Source organism: Anguilla anguilla, chromosome 10 (genome assembly GCF_013347855.1).
Source record: "Anguilla anguilla isolate fAngAng1 chromosome 10, fAngAng1.pri, whole genome shotgun sequence".
NCBI lineage: Eukaryota > Metazoa > Chordata > Actinopteri > Anguilliformes > Anguillidae > Anguilla > Anguilla anguilla.
In genome coordinates, this window is record NC_049210.1 from 45,012,844 (window position 1) to 45,032,372 (window position 19,529).

Consider the following 19,529-nt stretch of genomic DNA (forward strand, 5'->3'; position numbering starts at 1 on the left):
AGCTCTAAAATAATGTGTCTATTAGAGGTATTGTAATTATAGCCATTGTTATGAATGCTGTCTCAGTAGCTGGGCTCTCTCTTTTGTTGTCTGACAGAGTGAGCCCTCAGCTATTTTTTAAATTTAGGACCCATCTGTTCTTTTTCGAGGCTCTCCATATACCCTAGGCCTGCTGAGATGCATCTGTGATTGGCTGAGAGCGGCAGTCATCGAGGACGAGGTCAATTACCTGAGCACCGCAATTTTTCTGATCTCCACCCAGATTATTATGAGCGCCGACTTTGGCGTTTGACTGCTCGTTGCTCTCCCCCCCGCGGCAGCGGAGACTGTAATTACTGCATCCATGTCATTTTCACCGCTGCATCCGCTAAAGTAACTGCTACCTCCGCCATCGCCGCCGCCGCCGCCGCCGCCGCTCGAGCCCGGCTTTGCGTTGTCTGCACACGCCGATTAGACGTACAGGAAGTGCGCGACGCACACACGTTTTCGCTCGTATCTGATTTACGAAGTTCGCGGCGTCGCCATCCTGAAGCCTGAAGCGCTTTCACGCCGATGTTTTGACAGCGAATTAAAAAAAAAAAAAAAAAATGTGACGAGTTAAAATAAAGGCTCGACAAGATACCGGTATTAAGAATTAATGAGGCAATCTGCCACGCCACCTCCCCCCACCCCCCCCCCCCCCCCCCCCCCCCCCGATTTCGCACGGCTACAGAGTTTCAGGCCCTACGGTACAGCGGGTTACTGTCAACATGACTACAAGTCCCCTGTTAGGACGGGGCGAACTGAAATAAAACAAAACATTAACAAAATATTGATTTTGGGGAGATAAAATATTTGCGGCACTTTACGAGCCATTTATAGCGGGTGGCCTCTGTCTGCGCGGACGCGGACGCGTCGGGTTACGTATTTTCGGATTATCGAGCGACGCTGAAACCGCAGTCAGGGACGACGCGGATGTTTCGTCTGTCCTAGATTCCCAGCCCCCGACATCTCCCAGCATGCCCTGGGGCTCTGGCAAGCGAGAGGCACAGATTCGCTGAAACGGTGCCAGATAATTACTTGCGATTAGCAGGTGAGTTGAATTTTAATATAACACCCGGCACTGTGAGCGGGTCCGGGTGTCATTAGCAATGCCCCGTGTTGCCTTTGTGTGTGAATGAAAAGCACTCTGGATGTGAATGGAGACTCAAAAGTTAATTGTATTTTGCCAATCGTATAATTTAAACTCAAGATTGAGGCTCGACTAAAAAAAAACCAGAGTGGATTCTGACTCACCCGCTAGTCATATTTTAAACACAGACCTGAGGGCTGTGCCTTTGGATCGGAATAAATGCAATAATAATGGACTACGCTTGAATTTTGTGTACCTCTTTAAACATAATCATTAGCAACCAGTACCTTTTATTTACTTCCACTGTATTTAGCGTTTGTATTAAATGCGCTGGATAATCTATGGGTTTGTGGCGTTTGGGTGCAGGGCTGTGTGCGGTATGGAACAGGTCGGGCGTGTGATAGGCCTGCTATCCGAATGGGTTGGGTGTCTGGTCGGATCGGGTGTCCAGTGGGCATGTGCTGAGGGTCAGATGTCCCAGCTGGGAGATGAGTGATGAATTGGGTGTCTGAGCTGGGTGTCAGATTGGGTGGGTGTCTCCTGTTTGGTCTTCGATGGGGCAACTGTACGGTGGATCAAGTGCTTGATTGCCTGTGGGCCCGAGTGGTCAGCTGTTGGATGGCTTGGGCATTCTCAGGATTTACTGTATTGACATAAGGTTATGCGTATGTGTGTGTGTGTGTGTGTGTGTGTGCGTGTGCGTGCATGTGTGTATGTGTGTGTGTCTGTGTGTGCATGTGTGTGTGTGCGTGTGTATGTGTGTGTGTGTGTGTGTTTGCGTGCATGTGGTGCATGTGTCTGCACGTGTGCCTGTATGTATGTGTGTGTGTGTGTGTGTGTGTGTGTGTGTGCGTGTGCGTGCATGTGTGTATGTGTGTGTGTCTGTGTGTGCATGTGTGTGTGTGCGTGTGTATGTGTGTGTGTGTGTGTGTTTGCGTGCATGTGGTGCGTGTGTCTGCACGTGTGCCTGTATGTATGTATGTGTGTGTGTGTATGTGTGTGCATGCGCATGTGTGTGTGCACATATATATATATATAGATGTATAGATACACATAGCACTATGTAGAATAATGGAGTAATGCAATAGCACTCATCCGGGATTTTGCAGATTATATTACCTCCCGTCCCGAAGGCTGCGAATGTATGCGGGAGGTTCATCTCTATGACTTATCCCCCTCTCCTCCCAGCCCAGACAGATTATGTGAATAGATGGGAAAAACAGGCCCATGTTACATATTGTACAAACAAAGTGATATTTCCTGTCTGGGGATTCAAGTCAATACCCGTGGTTCTGAACGAACGTGCATCAAAGTATCAGGTCCTCCCATAGTTACAACATCGAGAAAAAAAATAAAAATAAAAAATCGTCCTTTTTCGAGGCGCAATGCTCAACCCCCCCCCCTGTCCTCTGGTCAGGAGGTGGAAGACAATGTTAAAAATGCAAGCTCTGCCCGATGCAGGCCCCCTTCTCACAATGGGCAAGTTGGCAGCGCGGGGAGATGTGTGTGCAAGCCCCTGCGAAGCCAATGTGCTCGAACCCTGAGAACGGATCTGAGAGAGCGACACAAACGCTCATTGTACGCTTTTCGAATAACCCCCATCCCCCCCCCCTCCCCGCTCTCCAGGCACACGGACAGTTTGAGAGCCCGGTGGAGAACTGTCAAGGTTATAAATTATTCTGTAGTTTTCATATGGTAATCGGCTTTTTCCCGAACTTGTTTTTCAGAAACCGGGTCGGGTTTTTAATGAAAGTCGTCATTGATTGTGCGCTCCCGTATGGAATGTGACAGCGGTGGCTTAATTGACCGCTCTTCTGAACGGGCGAAGGGACGGGAGGGCGGGATCGAGCTTCATTACAGCGGGCGCAGCGGGCTTCGCTGACATCTCTCGTTAACGTTAAGGCCACTCCGCTATTGGTAAACAGACGAGAGACATGAAACGTGTCCCCCGCTCTTTTAACGAACGGCCGATCGGAAAAAAAAAAAAATATCTGGAAATGTGCTTTTGGATGAGTGACTTGGAGGAGAAGGACAAGTTCCCCTATTAACGGAACTGAGAGTGTGTTTTACATTCAAGTGTAACCGATTCATTTGGGGGGAAAAACTGTGATCTTTCTTGATTTAAAGTATAAGGAAGGTGGTTTGTTTGGGCAGATGGCTTTCTCTCCTGTGCATGACAGTGTATCGCTGATTTGAATTTAGAGTCTGGTTGCAGTTGGATAGGACTAAACGAGAGGCTCGGCTCGAAGATGGAGCACTAGTTTTCCCTCATTTTTCTTCATTCTCCTCCGGGCGAGAAAACGAGAATCTGCGATCCTGGCGAAGTTTGTGAATGTGTTTATCTGTCCCGGCGCGAACGCGATCAGGATGGTTTTGCATATCCCCGTTGAGGATGACCGTGTGTCCGTGTGTGTGTGTCTGCGGGTGTAGGTCCTTATCGCTGCGGCAGCTAAGCTAAAGGCCACGCTGCAAGGCCACAGGAACACGGCGACTGCTCCCTGGCCCCGCAGAGAGGAGGCGACCCCGGAAATGGCAGATAGCCGGGACCTTCGCGGTCTCGGCCGAGCAGCAAGGCTCCCTGATATTTGGGTTAGCTCCCAACCTTCGCCCGATGATGTCTGTGTTTGGGGTGCCGTGAACTTCCCCTTCCTTTTCGGAAGACCGAGCCGCTAATCGCTACCTGACACCTTGGGAGACAAAAGACACCCCGTCTGGAAGTTCGGGGACTGAAGGCTGAAAGTGTCTTTTTTCCCTTTTTCTCCTTGGATTAAACGCTGCATTAATGTGATAAGATAGCACATTGTAGTATGAGGACAATGCCTTCGATGATGCTCACAGCTGCGAGAAATAACCTTTCCCTCTACAAAAAAAAAAAAAAACCTACAGAACTGGTGTGAAGTAAATGCCTGTATCAGAAGGTTAGATGGACCGCATCAGGTTGTCATCCAAGTTATGAGGAATGTGTTTTTTTAGGGGCGTGGGGGGGTGGGGTGGGTGGGAATTTTGCACCGTCTATCCAATGCCATCCTCTGACATTTGTGACACAACACAAGTTGTTTGGATTTTTCACAGGGATCACACGGCAAGATCATGGCAGAACTTGTTAGCCTAAAGGAAATATGTGGGGTTATCTGTTTATACTTGTTACTGGGTCTTCTTTTGATATTTAGCACAGCTCATAATGTATCTGCACTTGGAGTCCCTTACAAAGTCGGGACTGACTGAACCAACACCACGGAAGATGACTTCATCTGCGAGCATCCCGATTTCCCTCTGAACCACTCAGCTGCATAAACGTTCTTGTGAATTTACTTAAAATAGACAATTAACAGGAACAAAATGCGGGTTGGAATGAGATCATTTTACAGCCCTATCTGACATGGAAGTGATGCAGTGAGATATATTATTCATTTGCTTCTGTGTGCGTGCGGCGGGTGCCCGGTGCTTTACGGTAGGAGTGTTATGAGAGTGGCGTGTTTTGTCATCTGTCCGCTGTGCGAGCTTAGCAACACCATGCCAGCCGATGGAACAGTGGGAAGCTGGTTCTGGTGGAGAGGCCTCATGTTCAGATCTGCCCCACATTCCACAGACTCCCCTCTCAGCCAATAGAGAACCTCGGCCATTCTGATAAAGAGTAAATGAGGAAATCAAGGTCAATTTGTCGGTCCGATTGTGTACACACACACACACACACACACACACACACTCTCTCTCTCTCTCTCTCACACACACACACACACACACACACACACTCTCTCTCTCTCTCTCTCTCTCTCACACACACACACACACTCTCTCTCTCTCTCTCTCTCTCTCTCACACACACACACACACACTCTCTCTCTCTCTCTCACACACACACACACACACTCACGTTCTACATTATGACCGAACAGATGAATGGAGGGAGGAGCACAGTATCTGAGTGAAGGAAGGGTCTTCCGTGACAGGGTGCGCTGTTTGAACGAAACGTGATTCCACGACATTCCGCAGAAGGAGATTTTTTTCGGGAGTGAAAACACAATTTGTGGAGGTTCAGGTGGGGACATAAATGGAAATTAACAAAAGGTAAATTCCTTACAGGGTTTTTTTCACGCAGAGAGTGGTCAGTGTGTGGAATAGCCAGCCAGGTCACGTAGTAGAGGCTGAAACTCAGGTTCCATACTCTGAGGATGATTGTCAAGACCAGGCTTGATGTGGTGTTAGATACTACCTAGTCTGTAGGTAATCAGAGCACAAGGTACAATGGCAAGCATTGTTGGGCTGAATGGCCTGTTCTTGTCATTATGTTACGTTATATTATATTGTTGTTATGCTATGTTATGTTATATTGTTATGTTATGTTAAAAAAAGCTTTTCGTCATGTCTTCTAAATAGAAATGATGGTGTGTGCATGTGGGTGTTTGTGCTGACATGCTGCTTGGGGACAATCTATGCATCGTTGCTCTTTGTTTATCTCAGATGATTAGTTATTAATTACCAAAAGACTGATTAATTAGAGCAAACTGATCCTGTCACTAAACGAAGGACCCCCCGGCTCTGCATTGCCCCCTCATGTTTGGTGGAGATTATTTACATTAATTAGGCCTGAGCGTACGAGTTTGGATTGTGGCAAATGGGCCGTGTCTGTGAACGTGCGACGCCTGTAAGAAGAAGGAGGAGGAGGTTCGTTAAAAGTCAAACAGGTACAAACGGGCTTCACCATAATCCCCCCCCCCCCCCGCCCCCCCAAACCAACCCCCTCAAATGGTTCTCTGGGTTTCAACAAAATAGAAAATTATGAGTCATGCAGGATCAAGCTATTATAAGATTTAGCAGCAGGGGGAGAAGGGCTTCAGATCGCACATAGCGGTGAACGGTACGGAGAGAGAGAGAGAGAGAACCCTACAGCGGCGATGATGTCATTGATTTCGCCGTCGAGGAGGCGACGGGCAACGAATCAATGAAGCGGCCAGCGGGACGGGCGCAGTCCATCGCCTCTCCGGCCGTAATTCTTCCGCTAAAATGGCAACCGGTGGCCAGCGGGCTGAATCCGGCATCATCGCCCGGGATCGTTCCTCCCGTGAACGGCATGAGAGACTGTGGAGTTGGCGGTGGTCGTCGTCACGGTAGCCGGTTTTAAACAGTCACGACATGGCCGCTCTTTCGAGTCGTGTCATCTATCGCGGAAAATACAGTCACTGTGTTTCATTAAACTGTGCTTTCAGCAGTCAAATTCCATAAACACGGTTATGTAATGTTGACTAAATGTGGTCGCATTTTAATGAGGGGTTCTTCAGTAGTATAGCTTTCTCTTTTTTTTTTACCTGAACTTCAAGCATGCACATGAAGAGACAAGTAGTAGCTGCGCCAGTTGGGTGTGGACCCTGTAACAGTAATGGTTAATGAAGGGCACTAAATACCGCCTGCATCCATCGCTGCCATTCTGCACATTATTTATTGAAGCTACAGAGAGCAGCTTCTAAAACGTTCGATGGCTAAAAACTTCTATGATGTTAAAAAGTGCAGAGCTTCCACCTGCTTCCAACAAGGGCCAGTATCAATATAAATACGTCAGAAAGCCGGTGGCATTTTCAGGCCTTAGAATCCAATTAGGAGATGATTGATTCTTAGTACACAGTTGTACTTTTGTGATCGAACCTAGTTATTAACAGAAAAAGGAAAAAAAAAATTCCATCTTAAATCTTGAGGAAGTACTTCAGTCCGAAAGACAGAGGGGATGATGGGAAATCTTGTGCCGTGGACACTGCTGCTTTCTCATCGTGCTCCCCGTGGGGGGGGAGGGGTGGTTATGTTGTGTGTGTGTAACAGTCTTGTTTTGGGAGGAGACAGGCCCCTATCTCAGTGTGTGCCCCTCACTTATGCCTCTCTAAGTGCGTGCTCACTATTTGGACCGTTCCCTCTAAAGAGTATAAGGAAGTTAGGTTTGCGTGGGCATTCTGGGGGTGGAGGGTGTTGGCGGGGGTGGGGGGTTTGTTCTATTGACAAACCATGTCACCCCATGGGGCTCGACTAATTGGTTGCAGTGGCTGGCCCCCCTTTTGGTTAAGCTTCTTCACAAAGGCGTCGGTTTGGATCACGTGACCCGGGAGTTAAAGCAGGGGAGCGTGGTGGGGGGGCGATGGGGAGGCGCACGAGGGGGGGTGGGGGCGGGTGTTGGGTGAGGGGTGGAAGGAATGGGGCCACTAGGTTTGCAAAACAAAGCTGGACTGGGAAGGGGATGAGGGGGAGCTCTTAGCTGACAACAGGAACAAATCCAGCCAGTCTTTGGCCTCCCCAAAGTTATAAGTGACCCACATAGCCACCCATGTGTGAGCCCCCTCTTTTTCCTCTTTCACTGTCGAATGCGACGACCAATCAGAGAATGGAATGTGTTCCGAAAACTTTTTTTTTTTTGTTTTAATTTGGGAGAGATATCATGATCCAGTCTTAAAGGGCTCCTGTACGGTGTACGTTGTCTTCAGCTGTTGCTTTTCCTGTGCAGAAAGCGCTGCCCCGGACCAAAGTATTGATTATTCTGCCCTGGATGTCTTCAGCTGTGGCTAAAGGTCATTATTGCTCTCCAGTCACGAGCATCAGCGGTCCTTAACTTGGTCAATATTGATTGCACTTTGGTGAGAATGTTATTTTTCTGAAGGTAACCTTTTTTTTAAAAAACAGAATTACTGCCTGTCTTTTTGAAGTATAATCACGCACAAGGAAATGAGCAAATGATGTGATTATTGATGTCGGCTGCGACGCACGTACGGCTTTGAAAATAAACACTTTTTACTAGGTTTATTACTTCGCTTGAATTCTGTCGATTTTTGTGTGTTTTTAAAGATGATCCCGTGTCACATTCTATCAAAGGTAATATTTATTATGAATATGGCTGAAGAGAAGGCAAGTCAGTTAAACGTTTCCGGTGGACAGCTTTTGTTGGCCTTCCCCTTCTATGAATGAAATGTTTTCTCAGCACACTGACCAGAACCCTTGGGTGATAGCTTTTTTTTTTTTTTTTTTTTCTTTTTCTTTACAACTCCGGAAACGGCATATCTCTGTATTTGATTAAGCTTGCCTTAAAAGACGCTGCGTTCCCTCCGAAGGCCGTCACTGTGTGATATATTAGTGGTTTGTGGACTCCTGCGGGTGTCGGAGAGCACATTTAAAAAAAAAAAACACATTCAAATCCAATTTTAAAGTTATTGTTGGAAGCTTCATAGCACGGACAAAACCAATTTTTTTGCCTGGGATGAATGAAATATAAAGAGCCCTCTGAGACGCATGGGCCTTCTTGATTGCCCAGCCCGGGGAATGCTTGTATAGGATTTTCATCCTTCACCTGTTCCCGTTTTTCTACAAAAAGACAGATAAGAGATGAGAATGCGGCTGGTCCTGCATCAGGAGAAAGGGCCCAGGCTACCAGAGCTGCAACATGTGGCTGAGCCGACTGAAGACGATACGTTTTCCTGTGGAATTCAGTACGCGTCCAACCTGTGTCAAATACGTGCTTGTTTTGGACTCAAATACTTTTCTGTGCTCTGTTGATCTTGCCTGGTGTAACTGAGCCTGCCAGTATGACCAGAAGGTGGGGGTTTGCACTTTTTTTTTTTAGAGTATTTCATTGGTACCAATACACCAGACAAGATCAGCAAAGTGTAGAAAAGTATTTGAATCCAAAACAAAATACGCATTTGACCCAGGTCTGGTATGCACACTTATCTGTGCATAGCATCCTATTCGTGAATACGAACTTTGCATTCCCGCATATTTTGTGCATTGCTTTTTTTTTTCTTTTCCTTTTTTGAGCGACCTCCATGACAACAGAGTGGAGTGCTGGGTGTCCCAGGTGTTTGGCTGCTCAGATTTGTTGTGTTTAGGCATCTTCGGCTGCGAACGCGCTCGATCCCGTGCGGCTCTTGGCGCTGTTTGGGGGGGACGGATCCGCCGCCCGCTTTTTTATGATGACATGTGCACCGCGCTGTGAACGCAGTGTCGAAAACAGACGGCTGTGTTAAGACACGGCATTGAGCCGCTCCGTGGAATGCAGAGGTGCAAAGGCGGCCCAACGGATTGTTCCGGAAAAGGACGACGTCAACCTCACTGGTGTCACTGCTCCGATATTTTAAAAGTCTCACAGATCTCTGTGTAAAATGACTTCCCACTTTGCACGCGCCCCTAAATATAGTGTAGTGCGGGGGTAGATTTGTTTCCTGTGCCTCACCTCGAGGCTTATGGGTAATCTTTGAAAAATAGAGCTGTTCGTCCTACTGTACCTTTTTGTTCACAAAATATTGAACATTACTATATGCCGATGGTAGTTCCCTTTGTCGACTTTAGTTGGCTTTATTGCAAGCCATTTCCCCCTTTTCCTCGAGTCACATTGTCAACGTAGGAGTTATCATAAGAGCCGACGCCCGAGTTTAGGCCCTTCCAGACGAATTCCTGCCGGAGAATGGGGTTTCTGCTGAATTGATTGTTCCCCGATTCATCCGATAGGACTGACAACTGCTGACTTGTGCCTGTCCAATGTGCTTTAGCTCGCTTTACAGTCTGACAACCGGAGAGAAAGAAAGTGCCTCACAGCTGGATGAAGAACGGTGTTATTCTGAGCAGGAACGCATGACGGCCATAGGCTGAGCCTCTCTGCTACCGCAACCTTTGAAAATGCATCTCAGAGCCGGAAGAGGAATTGAGTGGCGTGGTAATTCACAGCAGAACAATAGCAGAAATACGTTTGCCGTTAGCCTTGCTGGAATATTTTGTCTTGAAATATCTTGTCTGAAAATATTAGTGAAATTTTTTTACTTTTGTGAAAAATTAGTTTAAAAAAGAAGTACTGTGAAGTACTGCATAGTGTAGCGGCCCGGAACAGAACGTTTGATTGGCGGTAGTGTTTGGCGTCGTGCTCCCCCCGTGCGGTCATCGTGTGGTTCAGACGATTTCGGCGAACCTCGTGGTCGCTGGGCTTCTCCGTGGCTCGGTCAGGGAAGCAGGCCTGTGTGAGAGCACACAGGGCCCTGTAGCCTTAGCATTGCACTTGCCTGTGCTGTAGAATGTGAGCCGCCATTGGCTGGACGTAGTTCTCTTTGAAAGTCGAGCTTCCTCTAGTGCTGGCCTGTGCTGTGGAACGAGAGCCTCCATTGGCTGGACACGGTTCTCTTTGACAGCCAAGCTTCCTTAAGTTACCTGTGAGTTAGCTCCTCCCCAGTGATGTGCCAGGTACTTAAAGGCTATTGCCTGCAACACCTGTCTAGCCTTTGGCAGGTGCAATGGAGGAAGTAAGTGCATGGAAGAAAATTAACTCCACGCAACACTGCAATGGCAAGAGTACTCAAAGGGTACCAGTTTTCATTAGTAAGAGATACGCCACTGGCGTGGAAAGTACACACTGGCTCATGGGTAAGGGTGTTTTAGGAGAATACACACCCTTCAGCCGCGAGATCCGCAGTGACTACAGAGGCACAAATGAGGATTCCAAGCCGGGGCAAAAAAAAGGGGAGAAGAATTTTATGGCCAGTGGTCCCAAACATAGCAGAAAATGTCAAAGAAAATGCCTTCTGAAATGCCATCTCTTGGTGGTGTGTAGCCTGCTGTGCAGCAACATGACCAAGATATGAAGCAGGAATTTCAGACTGTGGGGTCCGCATTGTCTGAGCACTGGCCTGTCACTTTTTCAGTTGCCCCAATTAAGTGTGGTATTTCTGAAACCCCATGAGAAAACTATAATTTTTATAAAGACATCTCAACATTGTTATAAATGTTCATGTATCAGGTTTATGTGGAGCTTGCCATTAAGTATAGATGAGTTTACTATTACTACTAGTGTTATTACCATTAATACTAGTATTAAACTGTTGAGGAGTTTAGCCCATAAGGTTTACTTTTCACTGTAATCACCTATGATGGAATGTTTTGAAGGCTGATAAATAGTTGTCATTGAAAACATCACCTAATTAAATAACTGGAAAAGCAGCGAAGACGTGTTGTCAAGTGCAAAGCAAATTGTTGAAATGTTCTGCTTGTGTCTTTCAGGAAACAAGAAGAAAATAATGCTGGGTTCCTTATCCGAAAGTCTCATGCCAGCACATTCCGAATCTTAAGGTAACTCACTTCTTATTGGTTGGTACAACCTTCATCACACGCCTCCATGTGTATGACCATGCGATACTTAATAGCCATAAAAAAGTTGCTAAAAGGTTTCAAGATGAAACACGGTCCAGCCTCCTAATGGAGAAAACTCTGCAAATTCCATTTACAACTTGTACTTGTTGTGACCCCATAAAGGCGAGTATGATGTAGACCTAATGAGTTGGGATATCCAAATTCAATGAGTTCTTCTGATCTGAGGAATGTTCTCTACTAAGTTTGCATTTTTGAGTCGTGGATTCCCTCGTCAGATTTCCAATGCTTCAAGATCGACGGTTGAGATATTAATGGGTGTAAGTTATCTCGTAGAACAAAACGTGAACCCCTCTTATAGGCTTACGTTAACCAGAGACCTTATTTTCGGCATAAAAAGACATTCTTATGGGAAAAAAAGCATCTGCAGAAAAGCAGAAAATCTGCAGAGGGAACCCATGACGGAAGAAACGTCCAGGTTGGCCTACAAAAATACGCCACCACTGTAACACTCTATTGGTGAAAGGTCTCCACCTCTAATGGGGAGGACTCTCCAACTCTAAAGAGAAGATTTCTGTAAGGAGAGAACAAGGCCAAAGGGGGGGAATTCTCCAGTTCTAATGGGGGAGAGTTTTCAAACATCTAACGAGGAAAGTCCTCCAACACTGAATGGGAGAGTGTTCCACCTCTAATGGGGAATATTATCTATCTCTGGTCGGAAATGTTTTTTTTTTAGGGGGGTGGGGACCAATCACAGGCGAAATACTGAAACATGAACGGGAATTCAGCTGCATGCAGTGCAGCCATATTTTGAGTGCTCCCGGAAGCACAGCCTGGAGCGATGAATGGATTTCTATGAGCAAGACTGTGACACTGGGTATGTTCCCTCCCTCCCTCTCTCAGTACAATGTCAGTAACGCCGAATGGAATGCCAAAATGGCCTTGGATAGCCCAAAAAATTTGTGAAATGAAATATAGCTCGATGATAAGTCATGAGTGGGAAGACTTAATTATGCCAAGTCAAGAGAGACCAGCTGACGGCTGAATAGGTTTGTCTGTTGAGGAGGAGTGTAGTGGGACGTGAGGAAAGGATCCAGTCAATGGATGATTGTGGGTTCTGAGTTCTGAGGATATCTTTACAGACAATAGGGGCAAGGAAAATACGGAAACTTCTGGAAAAGTTGGAGCTCCCTAAACTGGAAATAATATTTGTGTTTAGAGGACTTTACAAGGATCTGGAAGGCCCAGATTATGGTATCCCTAGTTAAGTTAAAGCACAAACATTTAAATACTTTTTTGTAGGGGGGGGGGGGGGGGGCTGGGGGTATGCGGTGAGTTGTTTTATTACAAAAAAAAAAAGAACTCTGCTGGTTAGTTGTTTGGTTCTGAAATTGAATATCCTGTCTTCCTTCTAGAAAAAAAGTATAAATTCAGAACGAATGCTTATATTTTATTTTCCGGCTCCCTCCTCCTTCCTCGTGCTGTACATTCTCCCGGGTTCTCTTTCGCAGTAAATGTCAGCTCCCTCAGTGGTGGTCAGTGGCCACATTCCCGAGCCGCTCATTCACTGCGTTCGGGAGCCGCATAATGAGCTTTAATCAGCGGCAGGTCCGGTCACGGTGTTTCATTACAGCTTGGTGCCCCCCCCCCTGCCCCCAGTCCCCCCCCCCACTCCGGACTGCGGGCGGTTTGACTGCGCTCAATGCGCTTATGTCAGGCCTTGATTAGACGGGGGGGGGGGGGGGGGGTGCTTGCGAGCAGCAACAGACGTCACCTTTTTTTAAAATAGTTAATCTGTTCCCGGGGACAATGTCTCCTTTAACTCTCTTCCACCCCCCGCCCCCCGCACTCCGCCTGCACTACCCCCCCTCCACGACTGCTCCAGTGTTTCCCTCCCTCACATGCTTTTCGGCTGTCTCCTGTCAGCCCCTGCCACTGGATATACCCATAATGCAACGCTCCGCTTCCCAGTGTGGGTTTCATGCCTCTCGCCATAGTTACGGGCTCTTAGTTTTTAATCGCCAGGCTACGTCTCGGAATACGCGGCTATTTGGCTCATATTCTTTGCTCATTTAGCCACCGACCGACCAATCGACCGGTTGCGAATCAGTTAACGTGTGTAAAAAAAAAAAAAAAAAAAAAATTAAGAGTTTGGATGGTGCTCTCGCTAACCGGCAGCACCGCTCTTCCAAATTGAAAATGTTAATTAATTCTGCCGTTATGGAGGTGGCCTAATCTTGTTGAGAAGGAATAAAGAGCCGCTGCTTTGATTTGTAGTGCTGGCTGGAGGGGGGCTCTGTTCCCACCAGATACAGTCGTATCTTTAGGCCTCTGGAGCGCGGCTCTCGCTAATCCGCTCAATGAGCCACTCCAAGGCGGATTTACCTGAACACTGTAACCCTAACTGCTTTACATGTTAATGTGCCGCTCGGCAGCACTGGGGGAGAAGCCTTCTCAAATGAGCACAGTTATCACATCATATAAATTGCTGCCAGGGCGCTTGCCAGGACTGTTTTAATGCCTACTCCCGCACTCCCACCCACCCCCTACCCCCCTACCCCCCCCCACCCCCCACCCCCCCACCCCCCCCCCCCGCCCCTTTTAACAATTTTTTTTTTCATATTTGAAAATCTAATCCATATTTATTTTTCCCAGCGTTAATAAGGTAAACCCTTTTGGAATTAACCATGTGGTGATTTAATTGAAGAATGCATTTTGAAATACTGCGTATGTGCCAAAACGGGTGATTACTGAGTCTTGAAGATTAAAGTAAAGCAACCCCACCCAAGCCATAATATGTCCCACGCTCTGCCATAAAAGCTTGTGAATTATGTTTGGGGGCGGAACCTCTGTGTCTCTTCAATACTGGAGACATTTTGAGACTCAAATTATTTATTTATCTCTAAAAGCTCCCTTTATTTATTATATTTTAAAATATGCAAGGTAACTACTAGTTCAGCTGAACTTTGAGAATTGATTATTTTTGTTGGAATCCACTTTATTTGAAGTGGCCGAATGAGGCAGTTGTAATGTGTAACTGAAGTTGTGCAGGTTTAGTATTACTTTGGTTTATTAAACCCTGCAAATGCTCTGATTGACACGATATCAGAAGAAATTTGGTTGTGAAAAAATCTGGTCCCGAATACTGACATTTTATTTTAGCCTTTGGTCAAGTCTAAATGTTTTGGGGTTTTTGTATGCCACAATACTACTGCACGATAAAAAGGTCGAAAATAGACCCTGGCACAATACTAAATGAGCCACACCATTGGTGGGCTGACACAAGCTGCCATTTTCTGATTGGTTTATTTAACTAATTGGCAAATTCATTCACTGAGTGCTTTGAGGGGTGCAGCAGTTGGCGGGATCGTCAGTTGGATGTCAGTTGAGGTGAGCTCTATTGTAAGACAGGGAGCCCATTTGTTTACCCACTACCCGGATCAACAGCGCCTGTTTACTTTTGAACAACTGCATTTGCCTGAGCCGGAGTCTCCGCCATTTAACGGTTAACTGGCTTTAGGGAGAGAGGATGAGCGGGTCTCATCTTCTTACGTCTTAAAGACTGGCACCGACGGTAAACAGGCAGGATTTCTTTTTTATTTTTATTTTTTTTTTGCAGTCAGTAATTGCTGAGTGAGTTCCTGGATGCTGCCGTTGTCCTTGGATTAACCGCGGCGGCGGCGGCTTTGGGGGGGATGGCGCGGTTTCGAAAGGACGGGTCTCGCCCGGAGACTCGCTGGGGAAGGGGAGAATGTCGTCTTCCCGCCGCCCGGCGTGGTGCTGGGATAGCAGCGTGCGGAAACCTCCCCTCCCCTCCGTCATTAGTTAAGTGGATATCTGAGCCTAATCAGCCTCAAAGAGGCCGGTCACCCGGTCTTCAATTCCATTACGTTAATTTACATTATTCAGCGAGCTCGTTAATCACATTTTCCGGCGGGTTTCGACTCAACGCGGACGCGACGTCCCTTAAAAAACGTGGAGCAAACAGACGGAAAGAGAGCCGGCGTCCGGCGGACGGAACACCGCGAGGCCGGGCGAGTTCTCTCGGGCCGAGCGCGTCTTTGTTTTTTTTTTTTCGATATCGTTTTCCGCGCGAGCGGACTCGGGCCCGGCGTGTTTATCGGCGAAGCGGACCGCGCTGCGGGACCCCGGATTCGGCCCGCCCGATGATGAATTGCGTCGACAAGAGGAATTGAAATGAATTGTTAATGGGAGTCTAGGAGTAGACACACCGACGGGGGAAAGGGACGGGAGGGTTTTCCACTGGGGAGAAAGCAATTTATTCACGAAAATAGAATCCATATTTGTTTCTCGTATCGGATTTTGACATGTATAAGTGTGAAATTTGGGACCCCTGTCTGTAGTCGGTAAAACGGTCCTTTCTGCACTGATAACTGTACCTGAAGGTTTTTGTTTCTGTGGTTTCATAGTGCCAATGGTGTGTTCATACATGCAAGTACTGTATGTTTTAATATTCTGTTTATGATTATTTCTTGACTCAAGCTTGAGAGACAGTTAGAAAAGTTAGTTTGTGTTTACATGCAAACAGGAGCATTGTTTATATTTTCAAGGTCTTCACAGAAGCTCTTAGAAGATGAAAAGTAGGGAAGCAGAGTTAATGAACAGCATCATTGCACAGACGTGTTGTATTAATTAAAGAGAGTAAATATATTAATTATTCCGTCCTCTTAAAACTTTAACAGATCCTGTCAAGATGTTCCTGCCTCGTATTTATCACAAAAAAAAAGGACAACCAGAGCCTCTGAGTGTGAAGGCTGGTAACGGCATTATGAATAATCTGTCAATGAATAATTTGTCAAACGCTCAAGAGGAGTTCTTCAGAAGGGAACATCGCCCGAGGATTATTTTTTCTTCGCGAATCCACTTGAAGGGCTTCGGCGAACGGCGAGCGCGCACACACACACACACACACACACACTTCAGAGGCGTGTTTACAATCTCGATGGAGCGGAGCCTTCCTCTCGTTTGAACTTTCGAGACTCCGGCCCGCCTCTGTGGCGGGGTATCGGGGCGCACCGCGCGTTTCGCGAGGCTGGGCTTAAGCTCCCTTAGTCCCGATGTTTATTCGCCGGCAGGCCGGGGGGAGGGTTTTTTTTTTCCGGCTGAATGGGGTCGTAAATCCTGCCGTTAGGCAAACAGTACTGGGACCCCGGCTGAAACCTTGACGTTTCTGCGCTTCTCCGGAGTGACAGGTGGGGGCTCCAGGTATAAGCACCCCCCCCCCCCCACCCCACCCCCAAGCTCCACTCTTTTCACGGGAGATCTGCCGTCATCCCACCCGTCCTCACCTCCGTTCCCCCCCCCCCCCCCGCGGCTGAAAAGATCTGGCGTCAGATTGGCACTCCAGGGCCTCTGTTTGGCCTAATGCTAAATTTGAAAGCCTAGCGTGGAGAGCTGATTGTTGAAAATAGGAAAAAAAAAATGGGGTGGGTGGGAAAGGGTCAAAGTAAAGGTCACAGGAAGTGGAGCTACATTGGGCTGTGAAAGGAAAAGAAAATCTGACTCTATATTTAGCGGTTTGTAGCTTTCCATCAACAATTTCTTTTCTCTTTTTTTCTTTCCATAACTGGATGCTAGCTCAGTGCTGTAAATGGCAAACTGCACATAGGGTCTTTTAAATGATGAATTATGAATACAGTGATCATTGTAGTGAGCGGTGTGTGTTGTGGAGATTCTTGAAAATGTTTTTGGTTTGTTGTCCTGCAACCTGAGGTCCTGATGGTTTGCGTGTCATGGAGTAAAATGCCTCCAATCTGCGCCATTATGCCTGGTGAATGCCTGCAATGCCATCAGGAGATTTAATCTGGGGGTCGGCCCACTCTCAATAAACTGATGTCATCCTCTCTCACAAAGCAAAAGAAAAAAAAAATCCCCCAGTTCTTTGAGCTTCTGAAATCAAATAGCGCATATTAACAGTTGATTTTCATCTTATGTTCTTTACCTCAGGCAGTTTGCTGCAGCAAAAAAAAACCAAAAAAAAAAAACCCAGTGGTTCAACGTTCAATGAGTTCCTCCCGTTTGCTAGAGAGGGAGAGGGAATTGATGCCCATGATCTATCGCCCCCGGTAACAAGATTAATGAAACATTTCCATTAGAAAAATTGCATGACACAGCTAATATAAGGAGCTGGTAATCAAGGACCGCCAGTGACTCAGGGTGGAAAATTACCTATCGAACAGCCGTCGTGTGTTCTGAGGTTAAACACCGCGTGCTGGGGGAGAAAAATTAGTCTCCAGCCCCTCCAGAGAACGCAGTCAGTGCCACCGAGACCGTCTTTCGGCACTTCAGCAGAGGCGCATCGAGCTGCGGATATTACACTGGCGCTTTTTAAGTCGGTATTAATTATCTTGTACTGTAAATACTGTTGGGTTTGTTGCCGCAGATTCAAAAGCATCCTGTAGCAGTGTAGTCATAATGGGTAAGGAACTGGGCTTGTAACCTAAAGGTCGCAGGTTCGATTCCCAGGTAGGACACTGCCGTTGTACCCTTGAACAAGGTACTTAACCTGCATTGCTTCAGTATAAGTCCAGTTGTATGAATGGATGCAGTGTAAACGTTGGGGTAAGTCGCTCTGGATAAGAGCGTCAGCTAAATGCCTGTAATGTAATCCTGAGTGTATGTAGTGTCATGTTAAACCCTGGTCTTTGTCGGTATTGTTCTTGATTAGTGCACCGGCTCATTAGTCATTACTTCGCAATTATCTTGTGATACATCTAGCGGGTTGATGTATCTGTGGCAGTTGAGTGTCCCTGTTATTCGCCGATAAAAAGTGAGATCTGTCAATTCAGCGGTTCGGGGGAGAAACGGGGAGCGTAGACAACCGGTTGCTTTTGCGCGGCGGCGACGCAAGGAGGAACACAAATCACCGAATCGGCGAATCGAGTCCCGCGAAAAAAAAGAAGAAGAAGAAGAAGAAGAAGAAGAAGATTGATTCGGCTCATCGCCCCTGTGTTTTCTCGGCGTGTTGCATCTCAAACGGGGGGGGGGGGGCGGGGGGCGGGCGGGTGCGTCGTGCTGTCATCGCTTTTCATCGTAAATGGGGCGACACAAATTGCCTGGAAAAACAGAATTATACCTGAGCGCGGTACGAAAAAGCGAAAAAAAAAAAAACTAACAAAAAAACAAAACCAGAGCTGCAGGATGAATGAAAACAAACGAGGCTGTCACTCGGGGAAAGCTCCAAGGCCTCGGCCGGCCCTGCGCCGTGGTTCGACTCCATCAGCGAGGTACTTGGGAGAAACCGCGGTGATCGGTATTGCGTGCGTCTCCTCTGTCCCCTTCGGGCTCTGCAACGTTCGGTCCCTTTGACCCGATTGGTTGTCATGCGGCGCAAAAAAAATCGGATGGGAGGTTTTACGATCATCCTTGGCTCCTCGGAAGGTTCCGGAGGCAAACCGGGGAAACCCTTCACGGCCGGAGTTTTTTTAAGTGATGGATGCGCACCAGTAAAAAACGCACCGCTGTACTTGCTGATGCAGGCGCTGCCGGCGAAGCCGGCTTGCTGATTGGCTGGCGGCGTAAACGATTACCCGTAGCATAGCGTTAGTTCAGTGTCGGAGCCCGCTGGACAGCAAAGCGGGATATCCAATTAGGGCGGGGTCGGACCGAGGCACGCTGCAGGTTGAGGGACGTCTGCTTTATTCTTGGCGGTAATCCTTGGCGGTTATTCTTGGCCTCCTTCGCACGGCCTGAACCACACGCGCCGTTGAGTATGACCACACTTGTACGGTCAGAGTGAATGCTTATGCTGTCTGTGCCGCAGGGTCAGAGGGGAGGATTCTGGGTACAGGTAAGCCTACGTCACAGTGCAGTTAAAGTGCAGCGTATTAGGTGGACGGGCTGAGATGGATCACGGTTTGCACACACCGGCAGTTTACAATGGTGGCTGTTTACAGAGGAAGCACGTTCACGGTGAGCAGCAGTGTTCCACCTCGGATTCCCAAAAAAAAATTAAAAAGTTGCCAAGTGCTCTGGTCGGTGATCTAATCGCCGTGCCGCACGGCTGCCCTAAATCGGGAAGGCGCGGTGTCATCAAAGGATCGTAAAGAAATTACGCCGCCGTTATATTTGATTTATAACTGCCATTCTGCGTCCGGCAGAGGAGCGTAACGTCTGCTGCGGGAGCCATCTTGGCTTGTTTACGTTGCTCAGGCTCCATTAACAGATTAGCGTCCCGCTCGCGCGGAGCAGATTGTCTTCCCCTCGGCTGCCGTGTCACGTGTCAGGTGTACGTACTCATGTGTAAAGGGGAGGGGGGGGGGGGGGGGGAGCCGGGAATCAGGCGCAGAGTCAGATT

General features: G+C 47.5%; 1 protein-coding gene across 3 annotated transcripts in view; it reads left to right on the top strand.

The window, feature by feature from the left end:
• The window catches only part of sema6a (sema domain, transmembrane domain (TM), and cytoplasmic domain, (semaphorin) 6A), a 90,314-nt gene that overhangs the window by 13,420 nt on the left and 57,365 nt on the right, over window positions 1-19,529 (top strand). For all 3 annotated transcript variants that reach the window (XM_035378666.1, XM_035378667.1, XM_035378668.1), the window contains exon 2: window positions 11,126-11,194. The gene's annotated coding sequence lies outside the window, so the exon portion shown is untranslated. The remainder of the gene's footprint in view (window positions 1-11,125; window positions 11,195-19,529) is intronic.